Genomic DNA, 21033 nt, shown 5'->3' on the forward strand with positions numbered 1-21033 from the left:
TAACAAGATAAAGGAACACCCAGCACATGTCAGAGATCTGGCAGACAGGAGGAAATATCCTGTTTCCACGGCCCAAGGTCCCACTTTGAGCACTAAATTCACTCATTCACCAACAGAAGTTGGGTTTCACTTGCTACTGGAGGAGCACTGCGGAATTCTCCCAAAAGGGGTTCTTAATTGCATCATGCTTGGTTGCTGTGCCATGAGCAACTTTACTATTCATGGTCTAGGACTCTAAAAGTGGATTCCCAGGAGGATATGGGCCCAACTGTGGAGAGAAGGAAAAAGAAACTTGAACACAGCATTGGGAACATCAATACACTGAAGACTCTTCCATGCTGGCAACTAGGGAATTTGTAGGGATGGTGTTAGTCAGTCTTGCTCCTTAACTTAAAGTTGTATCTTTTGGAGCATTCTATCACTACATCTCCCCAGGCTTCCTACCAATTTCAATTTGTTTATTAACAAATATGTCACATCATTCCAACCAAACCTCACGAGGCCTCATGAGTTCATTGAACAGTCAATGGAATGGAAATTGAGTGAGTTCTGTTTGGGGCAGGTGGGGCAGATTACCACACAGCCAGGCAGCGGAGATGAATGGTCTTCCAGCACATTCCACAAGGCAGGTCTCATCTGAAGAGGCTGCTCAAACCTCCACAGCTTCAGTCTGTTCTTCTGATGAACACAAACCAACTTGCCTTGGGACCCAAATGACGATGCCACGTACCCCATTCATTGCTACACCAGGAACATTCTTCCATAAAGTTAAGAGGATACTGAACTCCAGTGCAACTTCTGTCATCTGGTTTGCATTTTGCAAGGGGAGCCTAAGCTTGCATATAGCATGATGCTCATTGAACATGCTTCTTTTTTTATAGCAGAAGCCAGAAAATCTGAGTCTACCATCTTTTTACCAATTGAGAAAGTATGTACACTTTCCACTGGGGAGATGCTGAATAATTACCTATTTGCAGTTACTCTGCAGTGTCCTTATCCCTATTATTCTGTTCCCCCTGGATATACAGGGAGGAATTTTAACCTGTCAGGTTGGGTAGATGTCTATGTGTGCGGCAGGTTAAGGGAGCAAAAGATGCCAGCATGTTGGGAAGCCAGCAGGAATCCGCTTAAACGTTCACATTTAATTGAATCACTTTTGTTAGCACATGGTTACACTCCGTGGGGCAGGCAGATTTGCTTCTAACATATATTAAAGGCAATTGAGTGCAGTTTTAACCCTAGATTCTGGCTTTAATTGTCAGCTCTCGGGTTTCTCAGGTCTACTGGAGCCTGCCAGGGTGAACAACTCGAAGGGACAGCAGGGATTGACCAGGCTGAGCAATGTACAGGCTGGAATGCATTTAAAATATGACAGCTGCCTAAGTGAAATATTTTTGCTTGGAGGCCGTAACTTGAGAGTGTGCTTTTATCGTTTTGGAGGGGATTTCTAAGACTTTGTGGTCATTCCTGCTACCTTGGAGTTTTTGCCTTTAGTTTGCGTTTCCCAGTTGCCAGCCTGTAGGGGTCAGTCATGCAGCTCTATCTTGGACCTCTGATGAGGAAAAGGACAAGCTGCTCTTGGTGGTGCAGTGGTAGTGTCAATTCAAGAGGCCCAGGCTATTGATCAGGGGACATGAGGGCAAATCCTTCCATAGCAGCTGGTGGAATTTTAAGTTCAGTTAATTATTAAATTTGGAATTAAAAGATTAAGGGCAGAATTTTCTGCCTGTCGGGCGGGCGGGCCCGACCCAATCTCCAGCGGGCAGAGAGCTGACCCCCACCAGAGAAGTGGGCCCCGCCACCATTTTATGTGGACGGGCCAATTAAGGCCCACCCAGCGTGACGCCTGGTGGGAAGCACTATGCGCTCCCTGTGCAGGTGGTGGGGGGGGTGGAGGGATTCCCCAAATGCGATCCTGATGCTAAGTGCTGCCTCAGGGAGATTGCTTACACTTGTACAAACATTAAAAATAGAAAAATAAAAAAATCCTTAACATGTCCCCCTCATGTGACAATGTCACACGAGATGGGACATGTTAATAAATTTCACTCAAACTTTATTAAAGTTTTTTAAATCCTACATGAAACCTCATCCCCGCCGGTGGATGAGGTTTCATGTTTTTTCAGAAGCCTACTGGGGCTCCTGGCCTGCCCACCAACCTTAAGGTTGGACTGTCAGGTCCTTTAATTATTTCAATTATCCTGTCAATGGCCTCAATTGGCCATTGACAGGTCGGCGGGTGCACAGCTGATCTCACTGTGCCCCCACCTTCCTGAAAATTTAAATGGAGCGGGATGACATCGGGGGTTCCTCCCGACGTAAAGCTGTGTCATTTTGCGTGTTGGCAAGTGGGTCCCGCCTCCTTCTCACTGACAGCAAAATTCAGTCCTAAGAGTCATTTCTGTTGGTCTGGAATTGCATGTAGAAAAGAGCAGGTAAAATTAGCAGATTTTCTGATGATAAGCTCATTACTAGCATTAAATTTCAGATTTTTAATTAATTGAATTTAAATTCCACTAGATGCCATGGTAGGATTTGAGCTCATGTCCCCAGAGCATTAGACTGGATTAAAAGTCCAGTGATATTACCACCATGCTACAATCTCCCTTTCTACAACACCTTCCAAACCTGCAACCTCTACCATCCAGAAGGACAAGGGCAGCAGATAGATGGGAACACCACAGCCTGGATGTTCCCCTCCAGGTCACTCACCACCCTGACTTGAAAATATATCGCCATTCCTTCATTGTCGTTGGGTCAAAATCCTGGAACGCCCTCCCTAACAGCACTGTGGATGTACCTACACCACATGGACTGCAGCAGTTTAAGAAAGCAACTTGCTGCTCACATGATAGGAGGGATGAACACCGAGCTGCAGCCCACAGAAGGTTCAACAACACAGGTTATACACTCAGAGAGTTAGCTTTCTAGAGATGACTGAGCACCAATGCCTGAGGAGCTTTAGACGTTCCTGTCAGATGGTTGCTGACAATTGCAGCCCCCTAAAGAAGGCCTCCTTCAAAGTGGGCCAGCTGGGCATGCACTGCCAGTAGCCAATAAAGTCACCATAGCCCTGAATTTCTTCACCCCTGGATCATCCCAAAGATCTGCTGATGACATCTGCAGAATCTCATAACCTTCTTCCCAAAAGTGTATCTCCCAGGTGACGGATGCCATGTTTGCTAGGGCTGTCTCTTAAGTTTACTTTACCACTGATGAGGCCAGTCAGAATGAGAGGGCTTCAGATTTCCTGCTCTCGCTGGATTTCCACAGAACCAGAGAATCAATGTTGTGCCCATTTAGAATTTAAGATACCCTTGGATCACTGAGGAGCGTTTATCAACCGAAAGGGATTCCACTCTATCAATCTTCAACTGGTCGAAAACCACTGAAAGACTATCACGTATGTCTGTGTAGAGAGTGCCATGATGTGTTCATACTGTGCCAGCCAAGTCTTCCACAGATATTCACACCTCCAAGAAGAGTCAGTGGGTGAGTCTTTGGAGACAAAGGCTACCCTCTAACAATGTGGCCAAAATTACTGCTCTGTCTGCTCAGGTGCTCTTACTGAATGTCCTCTGGGCTTGGAGCTCATGAGGGTCCTGCCAAAGACTGCCCCATCTAGAGCTGTGCTGGGGTAGAGTTGGCCACTGGGATGGGAGGCAGTATAAGGGGCTCTGATTGATGGGTGCGGTGGTGTGGGGTGCATGCGGGGGGCCGGTGAACAAGTGGAAGCGCTTTGAGCGGAGTCCGCTCTTTCATGTGCCCTTTCTCCATCTTCCCTCATGTGGCCCACCTGCACTTCCCTATTAGTAAAGAGCTGGAGAGCAATTTGCTGCACTTCACTGAGGTGCTGAATGACAAGGGTTTCCTCAATCCTGCTTAAAGTCTGCGTGTACAGGCCATTGGTCAGGGCCAGCATGCACTCGGTTGTCTGCTGCATCTGATGCTCCATGAAGGTGGCCACTCTGGCCAAGGATAAAGACCTCATTGCAAAATCCAGTGACATCGCGTCTCCTTGGTTGATGATCCCTGAGGGATAACATCTGTGTCCAGCTGTGCAGGGATTGGAGGGGTCTGCACCCTCTGATCGGGGCTCCCCGTTATTGTCCCTGCCTCCACCACCTGCTCCTGCTCTGACCGCTCAGATACCTGTGGCAGATGTCCTCTGGGTTTTGGAGACCGTGAAAGCCCCACCAAAGTCTGGCCCACTTGCACTGTTTTGGGGGGGCCATCAGAAAACGAGGCGGGATGAGGGGCTCTGATTGGAGGGGGTGAAAAGGGGAGAAATGGGAGTGCTTTGAGCAGATCCTCCATTTCCATGCCCCTGGAAACCCTTGTTGCTGCATATTGAAGGAGGGCCCCAGATCTATCCAGGCACTTGAATCATAGCTTCATATTCTGATAATTTGCTCAGTAACAGTACTTGTGCTCATGTGGCTTCATTTTTTTTTACCTTTCCCTGGCATCAGTAGTAGAGCTCCTGTTTTGGAGGTCTCATTGAAGGGTAATTGTGCTTGAGTTGGGGAACGATATGCATGACCATGTGAAGGTGCATCCTCAGAGTGAGTGACTCCTTCTGAAGAGTCATCATCCTCCTCCAGCATTAGCTTCTGAGGGACCCTGGGAGAACTTGTGGGAGGCGAAAGACATGAATTAGATTGGTGCGTTTTCTCGGTCCTCACTGTGCAGGCCATCATTTTTTATTGCCTGCTGCCAACAAGGGCAGAATTTTATGGCCCCGTTGTGTTGGGGAGGGGTGGGGCGAGGCCATAAAATGTGGTTAGTTGTTCAAAAGTTCATTGGCTCCGGCAGGACCGTAAAATTCTGCCAGCATAAAATTTCGCCCCATGAGCGAGTGTTGAATGCCATGTTGCTGTGTGATATTTAATGCTGTCATCAGGTAGCTCAGAGGTTCCCATCTCTCCATCTCCAATGGCCATGTACTCCACCACCCCTGGAAAGAAAGGGTGTGTACACCTACAAGGTGTGTTGGTCTGAGGAGTGATGCCACAACAGCATGGGGAAGTCAGAATGAGGGGGTTTGCCTTTGGATGCAGCATGCCACCCATCTTTCCAGCAATGATACAGTCATTGAGCCTCATGCAGCACTGTAACCAGGAGTGAGGTACACACCCTGTTCACCCTCTCTGCCACTTCCAGCCATGCTTGCCTGATCTCCGAGGCAGGCTTCTTCTTTCTGTCCACCAGGAACAGAATCTTGATGCAGAATCTTATAGCCTGAAACATGATGTCCATGGAATGCATCAGACAACCAGACATGCAGCCTTCTCTCATTGACAGTTCATCTGTCAAGTAACTCTCCTCTCTTTAAGCCTTGTGAAATGCTTCCATTCTGATCTTGCAGGGTTCCTTTAAATGGTGAAACTTCAAAAGGCATCTGCAGGCCACCATTACAACCACCTGCTCTAATTGTTCTGGAAGTTTATAAGTCAAATGCCAACGCTGTGGCTTACAAAGACCACTGACAAATGTACTTTGATGTGCTGCTGGCTTCTTCTGCTGTGCATTTAGCCCACTGTCTCTGAACTGGTGTATGGGGCAGCGAAGGTGGGTGTCAAAGAATGAAACTGAGCCGGGGCAGTGGCAGCAGAAGCTCGGGGTCACCATCCTCATCATCATTGTTGCTGTCTTCCAGTAATATTGAGATGCCTCCCACTGTCCTAATCATTGTCATTTTCCTTCTCTGCCTATCCCCTCACTGTGCTCGATCTGCAGAAGAAGAGACAAAGATATAACCATTGATGCACACAGAGCATGGCAACTCTCTCTAGATAGCTCTCCACAGATTTTTGAGCCCTTTTTAATTACTTTTGTCTGTTAACATTGCCATGGGAAATAAACTATTAATTTGAAATAAAAATGTTTTACCCTGCTTCGCTATATTCCTGGCATGGACACAACAGGCTGAATGGCCACTTGCTGCATTGTAAATTTTCTATGATTTCTGCGATGTTCCAAATTTACTTCTAGGTCTCTTTTTATTAACCTTTGCCTTCCTTTCGCCTTTTGATAATTGTCCTTTTAAGTTATTTCTAATGAATGGACTATATTCCAAATTTTCTGAACCCCTTTTCTATCCTTTCATTTATTTGTTTTCCTTTGTCTCCATGCTGCCACTGTTAACTTTCCAGGTGGGAACCCACATTGTACAACATGTCTCTGGTTGGCTGAACAAAAATCAGCTCCAAAGGCAGTTCTGCTCAGCCAACCCAAGGCTCAACAATACAAGGATTAATGTGGTGAGATTTTGACTTTGTTTCACTCTGCAGAATCCAGCGCCCTAACAGTGCCCTGATCAGATAACACAGCCATGGCACTGAAAGGGTTAATGTGCTCAGTTTGGAAGTTCATGGTGTGCATAAGTAACAGCAAAGAGTGAACAATAAACTGATAGTTCATATAGTAATAACAATACCTATCCATCAGATATCATTTCAACAAGGGTTGAATATGCACAGGGCGTAATTTTCCGTGCCCGCTGGTGGCAAGGGTGATGGTGGCGTGTTCGGTAAATATGGCATGACCTGCTTTACGACGGTGTGAAGGCAGGCCACGATTGTCCACTCAGCCCATCATGGCATTTCCCGCCATCGGTCGTTGGGGAGCTAATTGTAATATATTAGTATATAATTAAAAGGCCACCCTGCCAGGCTCTTGGAACTTGGCCGTATTGTCTGTCCATGTTGGCAGGAAAGCACACCAATGTGTTTCACAACAACACGCAGGTAACATGTACTTGGTGGCCTTCACTTTGGGGGAACTGAAGTGAGTGAGCAGCAGCGTTCTCCACAACTCGCCTGTTGTTTACAGGCCTTAGGGGCACTGAGGGGTTGCGGGGGGGAGGAGGGTAGCGTGGTAGTGTGGGGGATGGGGGGCGGTGGGAGGCAAGGGAAACTGATGCCTTAGAGGTGACTGCTGATTGGGGGGGTGTCCAGGGGCAAGTGCTGGTCAGCCTCGCAGGCGACCATTGTTGGTGGGGGCATGGGTGTCAACTGCTGCCTTGGCACTGCATCCCATGCACAGGCAATTGAGGTGGGGGGCAGGGTAAGCAAAGGATGTGGCCAAGCATCAGGGACACCTTCTCATAATCATAAACTGACCAGGCCTCCGCAACTGAGACAGATCAGGAGCAGCCACAGTGATGTGATTGGGGTCAGTTTCCTAGCCTACCCGTCCATGCACCAAAGGGCCACCAAGCTCCACATCTTACCCTCAACCCTGCACCCCCCACCACCGCGCTCCCCCCCCCGCCCCTCCTCCGGCACAGACTTCGAGTCCACCACTTTACTGAACTGTGGGGCAGTTGGACTGCACACGTTGTACAATCTCCTTGCCAACACTGGCCATGTAGCAATCACTGCTGGAGATGCTCACAGCCCCTTGCCATCTCAGCATCCTAGCTTGGACCAGTGTCCCCCATGTCGCAGGTTGACAGGACAGCCCATGCAGTGCACTCATGTCTGGCCATCCAAGAGGTGACCTGTACTCTCCGAGAGGCATTAAGGGGCTGTCATACAGAGCCAGGAAAGGTGCTAAGTACAGCTATGATAACCACATCTCTCTCTCTCTCTTTCGTGCTGCAGGAGGACCATGTCAGGGTCATGGATCCTGATGGCCCAGCTGTAGGGCTGATGGCCTACAGAGAGTGCAGAAGACTGAGAAGAGAGCGACTGAGGCTCCTGGCTGCACAAAGGCAGCAACTTGAGCAGCAACCTCAGGAAGAATAGGCAGCAGGGTCTCCCGCACACACGGCCCAGGAGCGACACCCAGGGTCTATAGATACTGCCTGCCATTCCTGCAGATGACTGAGAACCAGTGTCACTGATCACTGCACATGTCTAGGGACCTGGTGGCTCACATCTGCCACTTATTACAGGACTTGGTGCCAAGGGGACATGGAGGGCATCCACTGCCAGTGGCTGTGAAAGTGACTCCGGCAATCAATTTCTATGCCTATGGCTCCTTTCAGGGCCCCACAGGTGACCTCTGCAGGATTTCACAATCTGCCACCCACAAATGCATCCATGAGGTCACGGATGCCATCTTCTCTATGGCACACAACTTTGTGCATTTCACCCAGGACCGGGACAGCCAGGATGAAAGGGCCATTGGATTCACCCTGAACTCAGGATTTCCACAGATGCAGGGTGTGATTGACTGCACTCATGTGATGCTCAGATCTCCATCTCTACCCTCAGTGGAATTCATCAGCCGCAAGGGCTTCCACTCATTTTGCAGCTGGTGTGCAACCACCAGAAATGCATCCTGCAGGGGTATGCATGGTTTCCAGGGACTGTGCACGACGCCTACATCCTGAGTCACTTACAGACCCCTAAAGTCTTCCAGGGTCCACAGAGGCTGCAGGTTTGGCTTCCCAGGGACAAAGACTACCTGCAGAGGCCGTGGCTGATGACACCTGTGCGGCGGCCTCAGACGCAGGAGAGCGATGCTATATTGAGGCTCATGCTGTAGCTTGCAACTTGGTGGAGCAAACCATCGGGCTGTTGAAGATGAGGTTCCAGTGCCTGGATCGGTCTGGTGGAGCCCTGCAATACAGTCTGCAAAGGGTGTCATGCATCGTCATTGTCTGCTGTGCCCTTTACAACCTGGCGCTGCAACGGAGAGATGAACTGGCTGAGGAGGAGATGGAGGAGCTGGAGGTCTCCTCCAATGAGGAGGATACCAACGGGAATGAGGGTGAGGGAGTCCTCGGTGATGACGATGACGAGGATGAGGCCCTCGCACTGACAAGATGAGGCAGATACACCTCGGAGGCCCTCATACTGCTAGATTTGTGGTGGATGATGACGACTTGCAGTGAGGTGTCTGAAGAGATCCTCACATCACAGTTGTGAACATTTGACTCCAGTCTGGCTTATGGCAGTGCCAATACTCTCTGTGAGACTGCTCCTGTCATGGAGATGCCGACAGAGGCCCATTAGTCACTCGATCACAGGAGGATGATGACAACATGCAGTGAGGACACTCCATAGATCTTCATATAGCCTCTTGAAATGTCTGACTCCTGTCTGGCCAAGGGTAGCTCGCTTGCGCTCCATTATCAGGACCATCTCAGAAACATAGCGAAGAAACTTTAGACACATCTGATGCTTTGTCTGCCTTCAGCACCTCAGCCCTTCAGGAGCTCATGCACAGCATTACTGGTTGCAGATGAGGTTGTGATGGGGGCTAGCCCCACCTTAAAGGTGATGAGGGCACACAGTGTGAATGATGGAACTCTGTGACACCTGTCCACTACATTTTGGCAGCAATGACAAGCACCATTGAAGTGCAGGCATCAGTAATGTGTCCAGGGAGTGTGAGGCTGGACCATCACTTTGGTCTGAAGGCCACACAAAGCACAGGGAATAGGGCCCTGGACTGAGACACCTGCCTTTATCTTGTGCAGAAAGGTTTCACATCTGAGTGACAAGAAAACTGCTCATCAGAACAAGGAGCCACAGGCAGGGAGACATTCTTAGGGCTTTATTGGCAATAAGGAACAGCATGTACAAGTGATTAACACCCATGCCCAGGCTGTGTAACTAATTCTTAACTTTCCTAACCCTGCCACTATGTCTTAGTGCTCCCCTGGCATCCACAGTGGAAGTGGAGGCAGCCGGCTGGCTGCTATGGCCTGTCTGTGATGACTTTGGTGGGCGTCCTTTGGAGGGCCGAGGTTTGGAGGGCTCTGCCCTGCTTTCAGGGTCCTGCTGTGTGGCAGTGGCTCCCTCCTCGGCCTGTGGAGCTGGAGCTGCGGAGGTCACAGGAAGAGGAGAGTCAGATGGGCCGGTCGCTCCCAACATCACCTGGGTGCACCTGCTGACCCTCCTCTCTATGGGTGCTCAAGGGCCCCTGGCTGATTCCATGAGCAGAAAGGGTAGCTGGAGTGAGATCAAGCTGCCCAGCACCCCTCTCGCGCACACACTGTTGGAGGCCAACTATGGCATCAATGATGGAGTTGAGCCTGTGCAGCAGTGCAGGAGTGACGTCCTGGACCAAGGTCTCTACGGCGGCCGCCATCCTACCAGTGTTGACCTCAGTGCATTGGCATGCCGGCGCTATCACCTCAGAGTGAAGACGGAGGGACTTCTCCATCATGCCTTGCAATCTGAGGAGTGCAACAAACATCCCTTCCTGATGTTCCCGAGCTTGCCTTTACAGCTCCAGCAACTGTGACATGACCGAGTCCAGAGGCTCATCATCTGACTCAAGCTCAGCAAATTTCTGGCATCCAGCAGCTCTCCTGAGTGCCGGGGACCTGGGAAGCCCCTGCCGCCACCTACTGTGCATCGGAAAGTACGATGTGCTCAACAGATTGCGATCCCGAGGCTACTCTAAAGCTCGGTCCCACCAAAGTGTTTGTTTTTGCGATGTTGGAGGGTGTAGGTGAGTGCTGTGACGGGGCTTCAAGGAGGGTGCCTTCAGATTCCTCTTCAGAGGTTTTTTCAGGTCTTGACTGGAGGCCCTGGGTCATAGACTCTATCGGCTGTTTGGCAGATGTGTCTGTGGAAGCAAGGGGAGATAATTAGTGCATGGCAGTGGCCTGTGAAACAAGACACATCACTCACAGCATGGTTATCTGATGGATGTTGCACTGCTGGATCCTCACTTAGTAGAGCAGCGCTGACCTCACCGTCAGCACAGGACTGGTCCAGATCCTCGCCAGCCAGCTGGATGGCTCTGTTTTTGAATTCTGTCAGAACTTTGATCTCTGGCATCCCTCCACCTGACTGCAACCTTTCCCTCCTGTTGTGTGCCAGCTTGTCCTGCATGGATAGAAATGGGGAGACTGTATCAGGACACCTGCCAGGACAGATGATAAGTATGCCTGTCCTGTGTGGATGGTGAGTGGTCCCATGGAGGGGATGAAGACAATGATGGTGTGTGTGAAAGAATGAATGGTGATGTCCCTTGCACTGGCAGTGTGTAAGGGCCATGTGGGTGTGTGATGGGTTTGAGAGTGTGTGAGTTGGGAGTGATGAAAAGAGTGACTTACCCTGGCGGAACGGAGGAGACCATTCATCCTTTTGTGGCACTGGGTAGCTGTCCTCCTCTGCAGGGTGTTCACACTGACCAGCGCTGCCACCATCTCCCAAGCCGGGTTGGTGACTTTGCTACCCATCCTGCAGCCAAAGTGGGGGTAGAGCACACCCCGGTGAGTCTCCATGGCATCCAGCAGTCGCTCGAGGGACCCGTCATTGAAGCTGGGGGGCTGCAGTCTTTTTTCCTTTGCTGGCTATGTCACCTGGGCAGCGGTGGTGAGCTGGTGGTGATGAGCACTTTGCTGGCAGCTGCCTTTTAAAGATAACGGCTGACGTGATGTAACAGCGGGCTGATGGTGAGCGGACGAGTGAGAGTTCACTTGCCATGAAAACAATTTGTTTCGCGGGAGTGAATATATAATGAGGCAGGCTCAGGACGATATGGCATGAGAACCCACCATTTTTGTTGGTGGGTAGGACTCCATTTTACCCGCTCACTGCTACATTTAGTGCAATTCTGGGAAAATTCTGCCCGTAGCCAGCTTTAAAGCAGGATTCTCTCATTTCAAAATCAAGATGCTATTTTTCATAACAGGTATCGCTTCTTGACACTAGCTATTCACACATTAAAATTGGAATACACCACTTAACAATGACTGCAGGGTTTTTTCTTATTTTGCTCAGTGTTTTCTAAGTGGGAGAACAGGTTTTTCTTCCCATTGATCTGTGAGAGTTGAGCAGCACAGAAACTTTCCTGCACTGCTTAGATTACGGAGACCAGGTTAGCGACCAATTTAACAATAGTGTTTAAATTTCACACCATTGAAAGAGAAAAAAGCAAATTAATCAGATATTTACTGGTAATGCATATGCGCTTAGCAACACATTTGAACTCTACACAATGCAACTTGGTTTTCGTAAAGATTTAAAACATCTCTTAAAAGAAAGACTGCATGAATTGATATAATGCCTTTCACATGTCACTAAGTGCTTCATAGCCAGTAATGTATAGTGACTCCTTCAGGCTGCCACAGAAACAGAATTGTGTACAATTATTCTCTTCACGGGTCTGTCTAACCCAATTAACGCCCACATTAAGTTAAGGGCCAGAATTTTCTCATTGGCATGTGGGGGCGGGCCCCGCACATCGATGTGTAAAATGACCCGTGGTGACGTCGGGCAAGCATCCCGATGTCACCACGTGCCACCGCGATATTTAGAAGAGCAGGCACGTGATGTTCTCCAATACACATCCGCCGTTAATTAATGATCCACTTAAGGCCTTTGAGGCAGCAATTGTCTGGCTTCTTTCGGGGCCCGTGCGATCTTCAGGATGTCACATGAGCGCAACAGGCAGGCGGGTAGGAGACATTTGTATAAACCTCATCCATGGGCGGGATAAGAGGGGTGAGTGGAGTCGCGAGTCTTATTTGTCAGACATTTAATTGTTAAAGTTACTGCTACTTGCCTGTGTGAGCAGGAATACTTCAGATCTCTTCACAGCTGCTTGGACAGGAATAATAGGCTTCATGTCAGGACTCTGGAGTAAACATCATTTCAGGGTCCTTGCTGGTTTCAAGAAGGCTTCCCTTAGCCTGGGACTGGGACTTGTGCTCTCCACTGGAGACACCTCCTCTGAGGGGGAGGGGAGGGCCAGAAGGAGGAGGAGGCCAGGAGTCCACATTCAGCCACCGGGAAGCCACCTTTGGGAGGAGAGGCTCCGGCACAAGGGGTGCAGGGCCAACAGGAAGTCCAAGGCGGAAGGTGCCGCAGAAGATGCCGCTATCCTCCTTCCAGGTTATACAGACGGTGAAACAGCTACATCAATATGTCTGAGGTGCAGTGCCGAAGGAGCCTCTGTCTCTCAAGGGAGACAGTCACCTCCATCTGTCAGATGATCGGCCCTGAAATCTGCACCAACTGTTTGGGTGGACACCCCATGCCAGTGGCACTGAAGGTCACGGCTGTCCTCAACTTCTATGCCTCCAGCTCTTTGCAGGGGTCAGTGGGTGATCTTTGCGGAGTTTCCCAATCAGCTGTCCACACTTGTGTCAAGCAGGTCGACAGACGCTCTGTTCAGGTGTGCATTGACTTTCATCCACTTTCACTGGGACCAGGCCAGCCAGACAGAGCGAGCTAGAGGCTTTGCGGCGATTGCTGGCTTTCCCTGAGTCCAGGGTGCAGTTGACTGCACAAATGTGGCCATCAAGGCGCCAACGGGTCAGCTGGGTGCCTTTGTCAACAGGAAGGGCTTCCACTCCATGAACATGCAGATAGTGTGTGATCACAGGATGCTGTTTCTGCAAGTCTGTGCAGGGTACCCAGGCAGCTCCCATGATGCTTACATCCTCAGACATTCCCAGGTGCCGGGGCTCTTCAGTGCTCCTGCCCGACTGGATGGATGGCTGCTGGGCGACAAGGGCTATCCCCTCAGAAGGTGGCTCATGATGCCTCTCTGCCATCCAACAACAGAAGCTGAGCAGCGATACAATGGAAGCCACGCCTCCACAAAGGCTGTGTGGAGAGAACGATCAGTCTTCTCAAGATGCGCTTCCGATGCCTGGACTGTTCAGGGGGCGCACTCCAGTTCCCCCCAGATCGTGTGTCGCTGATAGTGGTTTCATGCTGCATTCTCCACAATCTTGCGCTGGAAAAGGGGGAAAGCAATGGATGAGGAAGACGTGGACGCAGTTGTTCCGGCTGCACACGATGAGTCCAGCAGTGAGTCCGAGGATGAGCATGTACAGGACAACACTGAAGGTGGCTTCAGTTTACACCTATGTCGAGGTGCTCCCCCCTCGCTAGCACTGACATCTGAGACAGCACGCTCACTGTGCTGTCCTGTTGGCCTCGATGACCTTGGTGGATGCCCTCTGGCCCATGGAGCCTCTGATGGCCCCGCCTGGGAGGGAGCGGGCAGTTCCACAGCTGGCATCTCCCCAGTCATCGCAGCCTCATGGGATCCAACAGTCACTGGTGGAGGGGCAGAGGATATGCTGCCCTCATCCGGAGCATCCTGAGAGGAGTCTGCAGAGACAACAGGCAGCTGCTGCGCTGACGTGAGGTCACTTTGGACCTCCCTGCTCACTGTGGATGGATGGGCACCGAGCTGGGAAACTTGGTGCCCAAACCATCTTCCACACGGGCACTGACCAACTGAGGCCAAAACTGCTGTGAGGGCTTGCTGGTCTGAGCGCAACCCCAGGAAGACCTGATTGGTCTCCTGGAGAAGCCTCTCCACAAGAGTCACCACTCTCCATGGAGGAAGCATGGCGCTCGGCCATGAGGCTTATTGCTTCGGCGATGCTCTGTGTGAACTCTCCCAGAATGGAGGCCATGCCACACATAGCCTCATGTATCTCCGCCAGATCGCCCCGCATACCCTGCTGCACTTCCAGTGTCTGCTGCCTCACGGACGACTCCAGAGGCACATCATAAGCCACTGACCAAGCATGTACCTGGTCCCCAGCAGTCTTCTGACTGGCAGCACCCTGGACACTCTCTGTCCCTGCCCGTGCCTCAAGCGAGTGTGAAGTGCCTTCACCGCTGTGCCCCGGGACACTCGTTGAATATCTAATTCCTACCAAGGTGTTAGTATCTGCGCTGGTGCCTGCCTGGCTGAGATGGTGTGATGCTGGTGAGTCCACTTGTTCAGGGGTCTCAGGTGTGAGAGGCAGCCCCTCTGCCTCCTCCTCCCTGCCCTACCCTGGTGATGCTGCAAGGAAGAGCAAAGACATTTGATTGTTAAAGTGGAGACAATGTGAATGTTCATGCCTGGCCCTTGGATCAGTATACGCTCATGCTGCCATAATCAATGGGAAACCCATGTTGCAAGCTTCAATAACTGAGCATTCAGCAGTGCCACAGCTGCTGGGACACATATGGTGGCCTCAGTGCTCAGCAAACATACTCCCCATGGCACCCCAGCCTCACTGCCATCAGTGGACCTGGGCACATGGTGCATCTCCAGATCCATGACCTCCTGTTTAAAAGGAGTCAAGATGACCAACTGGGTCTGGCCTCCCCCAGTCAGCATCCGCTCATTGGCATTGTGTGCATTCTTTTCCTGTAAAGGAGAGAGGAGCATTGATTAGTCCAGCTTGTCCCTGGGTTCCCATCGCATCCCTGCCACCCTAACCAGAGTGGGACATTGCAGACCTCTAGTGCTTCATCACCCTGCAGCTGCCGCACACTCACACCAAGCAGCCAGGGCTGACCCCCTCTTGCCCACATGCTACCTCCATCACATTTGGCACCACATGGTCTAACGTTGCAAAACAAGGAGGCATAAGCACATGGAACACGAAGAGCAGCAGATGGGTTGGTGTCCCGCCAGCTGGAAGCTCCCCTCCCAGCATGTCAGCATCCTGACTTTGACGTGCTTCCCAGTTCCAGCACTGCGCCTAGGTGCAGATCCTTGAGGTTGCCCCCAAAACAGTAATCTGGGTGTCAGTGTCACATATGCTGCGGTTGCAGAACCCATCTCAGCGCTACCTTCTCAGGGTGAACTAGGCATGGGCAATATCTGCTGGCCCAGCCAGCGAGGGAAACAAACCGTGAAGGATTCAATGTTGTAACTGCACTCAGAGTTGTTGGGGTGGGGGGAGGGCTAATGTAGAAAGGCTGCCGCCTGTATTAAGTGACCTCTGCCAACATGGTACTCACCCTCCCTGAGCGCAAGAGGTCGTTGAATAGCTTGTGGCACTGGACCCACTTGCGTCGAACCAGTGTCTTGGGAGCTGACTATCTCGGCCACCTCCTCCCTGGCACGTTTGGTCAGGTGGGGGACCTCCACTTTCCATCCCTCAGAATGAGGACCTCCTGCCGCGCTGCCATCTTCTCCTGGAGGGCAGCTAGGCACTCATTGGAAAACTAAGGGGCACACTGCTCCACTCACCTACCCTCCGGCCTGGCCTGCTCTCCAGCAAAGCTCTGGGGAGCCCTTCTACTGACCATTGTGATCAGCCTTTCCCAGGCTGCCAGCGTTTCATTTAAACAGGCCCCGGATCGCCATTAGACCCAGTGGTCATTGCACTCCCGCTGCTGCCCGCCCACTTCCGGTCTCTTCGGGAGTTGCACATTACACTGGGTGGGCCTTAATTGGCCCGCCCACGTAAAATAGTGGCGCGGACCTGATCGCAGGTGGCGCTCAGCTCCGCGCCGGCTCCTGACCGGCCTACCCGACACAGGGAAAATACTCCCCATGGGGACAGTTCTCTTCTGTCCAACTATTGGGAAATCAGAACAAAAACAGAATTACCTGGAAAAACTCAGCAGGTCTGGCAGCATCGGCGGAGAAGAAAAGAGTTGACGTTTCAAGTCCTCATGACCCTTCAGTGAAAATCAGTGCAGCAATCAGAAACCTAGCCTAACTCTTTTCCCAAAGAGATATCGGTGAGTCTGTATGCCGGAAAGAGGAAACATGGATTTATGAATAAATGTGAGCGATTGAGAACAGAGGCCTGCGTCCCTGTGGAATTCACTTCCAAAGCTGGTGACTGAAGCAGAACTATGGGGCAAACCTTAACCCTGCAAAAACAGGTGGATTTGGGATGGGCAAGAAGTTAAAGTTTTAAATTCTTGAATTGTGTCAAGAGCCCGCCCACTTCCTGTTTTAACTAGGTTAGGACAGTGGGCGGGCTACCTATCAGGTCCAAGGAGGTGGGCTGCCACTTTCAATATTATAATGAGGCAGCAAGACTCATTGGCCAGAATTTTATGGGGGAGTAGTGGGCATGCATGCGATCTGAAAGCATAAAATCTCGCGCCCCGAAGTCATAGCGCACTGGAGCAATATTTCAGTCGGCAGGCACAGACAGGACTTGGAAGCGTACCACTGACAATTAATCAGCCCCTTAAGGCAATTAAAACTTCAACTGAATTCAATTTTACATTGCCCGTGCGATGTTCTGCTCATCGCACAGGAAGTATGGGCAGGCGGGCGGCCAACTAATTTTTTCACTTTCCCTATCCAAGGGCTGGATAAAAGGGGAGCTGAGCATTGCCTGTGTGGGTCCTTAGTTCAGATAAAAGTTTGCTGCTGCTAGTTTGCTGAGGTTTCAGACTTTTTCCTGTAGTTTTTTCTGAAGTTTTCGTTTTGTTAGCTTTGTTTTGAAGACTCTTTTGTTTTGTCAACTGTCTTGGAGCATTCCAGCCAAGTGCAGCCTTCAGTGCACAGACAATGCTATCTGCATTTCAGCAGATGGGGATTGTGTACTCCGCTGGGGGGACCTCCTCTGAGGAGGAAGAGAGGGGAAGAAGGGAGAGGTGGACAGGTGTCTGCAGGCAGCATTGCAGGGACAGACTTCTGGGAGGAGAGGTGCTGGCACACGTGGTGTAGGGCCAGCAGGGAGAGCAAGGTGGAAGGCACCGCAGAAGATGCCAGTATCCTGCTGCCAGAGTGTACAGGCAACAGTCCAGCTACCTCAACATGTCTTAGATCCAGTGCCGCAGGAGGCTCCGCCTGTCTAGGGACACCATAACATCAATATGCCAGATGATTGGTCCGAGATCACTTCCGACTGTATGGGTGGGCACCCAATGCCAGTGGCTTGAAGGTCACAGGTAGCCCTCAATTCTTTTGCTTAAGGATCTTTTCAGGGGTCAGTGGGGGATCTGTGTGGAGTATCTCAATCAGCTAGCCACAATTTTGGGGAGAGAATTCAGAAATCTGGAGTGTAAAGGGTCTTGGGAGTCCTGGTCCAGGATTCTCTTAAAGTTAACTTGCAGGTTGAGTCGGTAGTTAGGAAGGCAAATGCAATGCTGGCATTTATTTCGTGAGGACTAGAATATAAAAGCAGGATGTGCTGCTGAGGCTTTATAAGGCTCTGGTCAGACCACATTTGGAATATTGTGAGCAATATTGGGCCCCGTATCTCAGTAAAGATGTTCTGGTGCTGGAGAGGGTCCAGAAGAGGCTCTCGAGAACGATCCCAGGAATGAAAGGCTTAACATATGAGGAACATTTGAGGACTCTGGGTCTATACTCGATGGAGTTTAGAAGGATGAGGGGGATCTGATTGAAACTTACAGAATACTGAAAGGCCTGAATAGAGTGGACTTGGGGAAGATGTTTCCATTAGTAGGAGAGACTAGGACCTGAGGGCACAGCCTCAGAGTAAAGGGAAGACCTTTTAGAACAGAGATGAGGAGAAACTTCTTTAGCCAGAGAGTGGTGAATCTATGGAATTCATTGCCACAGAAGGCTGTGGAGGCCAGGTCATTGAGTGTATTTAAGATTGAGATAGATAGGTTCTTGATTGGTAAGGGGGTCAAAGGTTATGGGGAGAAGGCAGGAGAAAGGGGTTGAGAAACTTATCAGCCATGATTGAATGACGGAGCAGGCTTGATGGGCCGAAAGGCCTAATTTCTGCACTTATGTCTTATGGTCTTATGGTCTTATGAATGGACAATGCCTGCAATACCATAGCAGGCTCGTAACCACCCCCCACCCCGGGGAAGCAAGTTGAAGTGCCCATCATATTTGCACACCTGGCCCTTATATGCACACAGGGCCAGCGGTCTGACTTCCCAGCCTTAGCCTCTGAATCTTACAACCCTGATCGCCATGAAGGGCAGCCACTCTTCAAGGTTTCTCCACAAGTACCATGCCAAATCTGTACCCACCCTTCCGACTACAGAAGATCATTGAACCTTTTTCAGCACTGAAACCAGGTGTGGCACTCTACGTCAAGCCCACTGACCTGGGCTGCTCCTTCTGCCCAGGCCATCTTTGTGTTGTGGGGTGGCCTCCTCTTGTCATTCCGCAGCATCAGGATATCCCGCCTGGCACTGACTGCCTCCGCGAGGGTGCACAGGCTTCGTCCAAGAATGTCTCACCAGAGCGCCCATCTGCATTGCCCTCCCACCTGGCGTGTCGAGCGGGTGCTGATGTCATAAATTTGTCTTATATTTGGACGGCTCCCTGTGCCTCCTCAGGAACTCCGGGCAGTGGAATCTCTCGCCACAGATGCTGCCAGACCTGCTGAGCTTTTCCAGCCTTTTCTGTTTTTCTTCTGCAGAAGGTCAGAACCATCCAAAGTCTGGTTCCGGTGGTGGTGGGGTGGGAGGCCTTGGTGTGGATCGTCTTCTGGTGGAGGGGTGGTTTTTGAGGGGTGGAATGTGTTCTACAGAGGGGTCTTTAGGGAAGGACATGTTCCGGGGGGGTTTGTGGGAGGACCTGTTCCAGGGGGCGGGAGGGTGGGGCGGTTTTCGGCGGAGGATTATTCATGCTCCAGAGGGGTGATTCGGGGGAGTGGACATGTTCTGAGGGGATTCAGGACTGGTGGTTCAGGGGGAATTCAGTAGGGGAGGTGTTCAGGGGGGTATGTGGGGGGATTGGGTGCTCAGTGGAGGAAGCTGGGTAGGGTTGGGGTATATAAATGGTTTGGTGGATATATTTCCATGATACCAGAAAATGGGAGATGGAACACTCATAATAATTGCTAGTTCCTGCATTTCAAACACACGGCAGGGACTTGGTTAAATTCCCAACAACTGCAGGGACTTATACATTTCTATCTGTGAGCGCTTCAACAACCTTAAGGTACTTGCTGTGAGCACAGTTGAAGCTGGCTGAGAACTGATTGGGTATCATTCCATGTCAGTTGAACAGCAATGATGTCGACTGAACACTTGTAGACAAATAAATGTTCACAACTGATGTGGCTTAAGTGCTGTGTGAATTCATTTCAAGTCAGTAACTTCACTTGATCACTTTCAGATGCCTAATAGTGACTGAAAGATCATTTTGGAATGCAGAGTATTGCACCCGAGTGCAAATTAACACTGTTGCACACAGAATTCTGTTGAAATTTTCAGGTAGGAAAGTGTTTTTCCACCTATCTGCTGGACCCAGTGCCTATCTGGACATCCTCCAGCAATCAAATTGCACCCCCATCACCAACAACTGTTCCCAGACCCTTCTGATTTGTTGAAGGGTCATGAGGACTCGAAACGTCAACTCTTTTCTTCTCTGCCGATGCTGCCAGACCTGTTGAGTTTTTCCAGGTAATTCTGTTTTTCTTCTGATTTCTCCCTATCCCTCCAGTTTCTGATCTCCTCCCCGCCCCGACCTCTGACAACAACTTCCTGATCTCCCTCTCCACTGAGGTCTCTGCCATTTCCTGAACTATCCTGCACCCCTTGCCCACCACTGAGCCCACCCACTGGCCTTCCCCCCATGTCCTCTCCCAGGCATCACCCCTCCCCACCCCATTCTCGGAATGTAAGTGCTGGGTTGACCATCCACCCCAGTGCCTGCTTACCCAAACCTATGCCACCCTCTGGACTGCTCCAGCCTGACTGGAACCCGAACTTGGAAATCAGGCTGCCTTTCTGGTGAGGAACCTGTTAGTGATGTCACACGTACACAGTGGAGTTAAAACTCCACAGCATCAAGGGGAATCTCAACTTCTTGGATTCGCTATGCTTTCCTGAAACCACCCTCCCAGACCCTCAGACCCCCAGCAACTAGCAGGCTAAGTAAGTTAAAATCCAGCCCTGTGTGGGGTGATTTGAACTTCCAAGAGCAAGTGAGCTAAGGAGCAGTCAGGGTGTCAAAAGGACTGAAATTGACAGTAAATCAGGAAGCTAGCTCAGACCCACCAACCTCCCATTTAAGTTCAGTGCGTTAGTATGTATGCAAGAGACCCTCTTGGCAGAGGCAGTTTGCGAATTTAAATTTGATATGATCATTTTCTGACAGGCATTTTCAGTTTAACTGTAGGTGCACAGGTTCCATTCTAGAACTCCCCAGTGACAGCAATGTGGGATCTGTATCTGGTGAGTCACCAGGCAGTGAGCTACAGCCAGGCTAATGGAAAAAAATAGCTCATTGTATGACAGTCCACCAGAGATCCAGTTCTCAAGTGTGCTCTGGTGCAAGAGGGCTCAGATGAGGATTCGATGGGACGGAGTAAGGGGGAGCGCTGATGAACATGGACACAAGACTCTTGTGCATTGGCAGGCCTGCTACATACTGTCACTGTTGAGGGGATTGGGGGCTCCAATTTGGTACAGGACT

Source organism: Carcharodon carcharias, chromosome 5, assembly GCF_017639515.1.
Source record: "Carcharodon carcharias isolate sCarCar2 chromosome 5, sCarCar2.pri, whole genome shotgun sequence".
Taxonomy (NCBI): Eukaryota; Metazoa; Chordata; class Chondrichthyes; order Lamniformes; family Lamnidae; genus Carcharodon; species Carcharodon carcharias.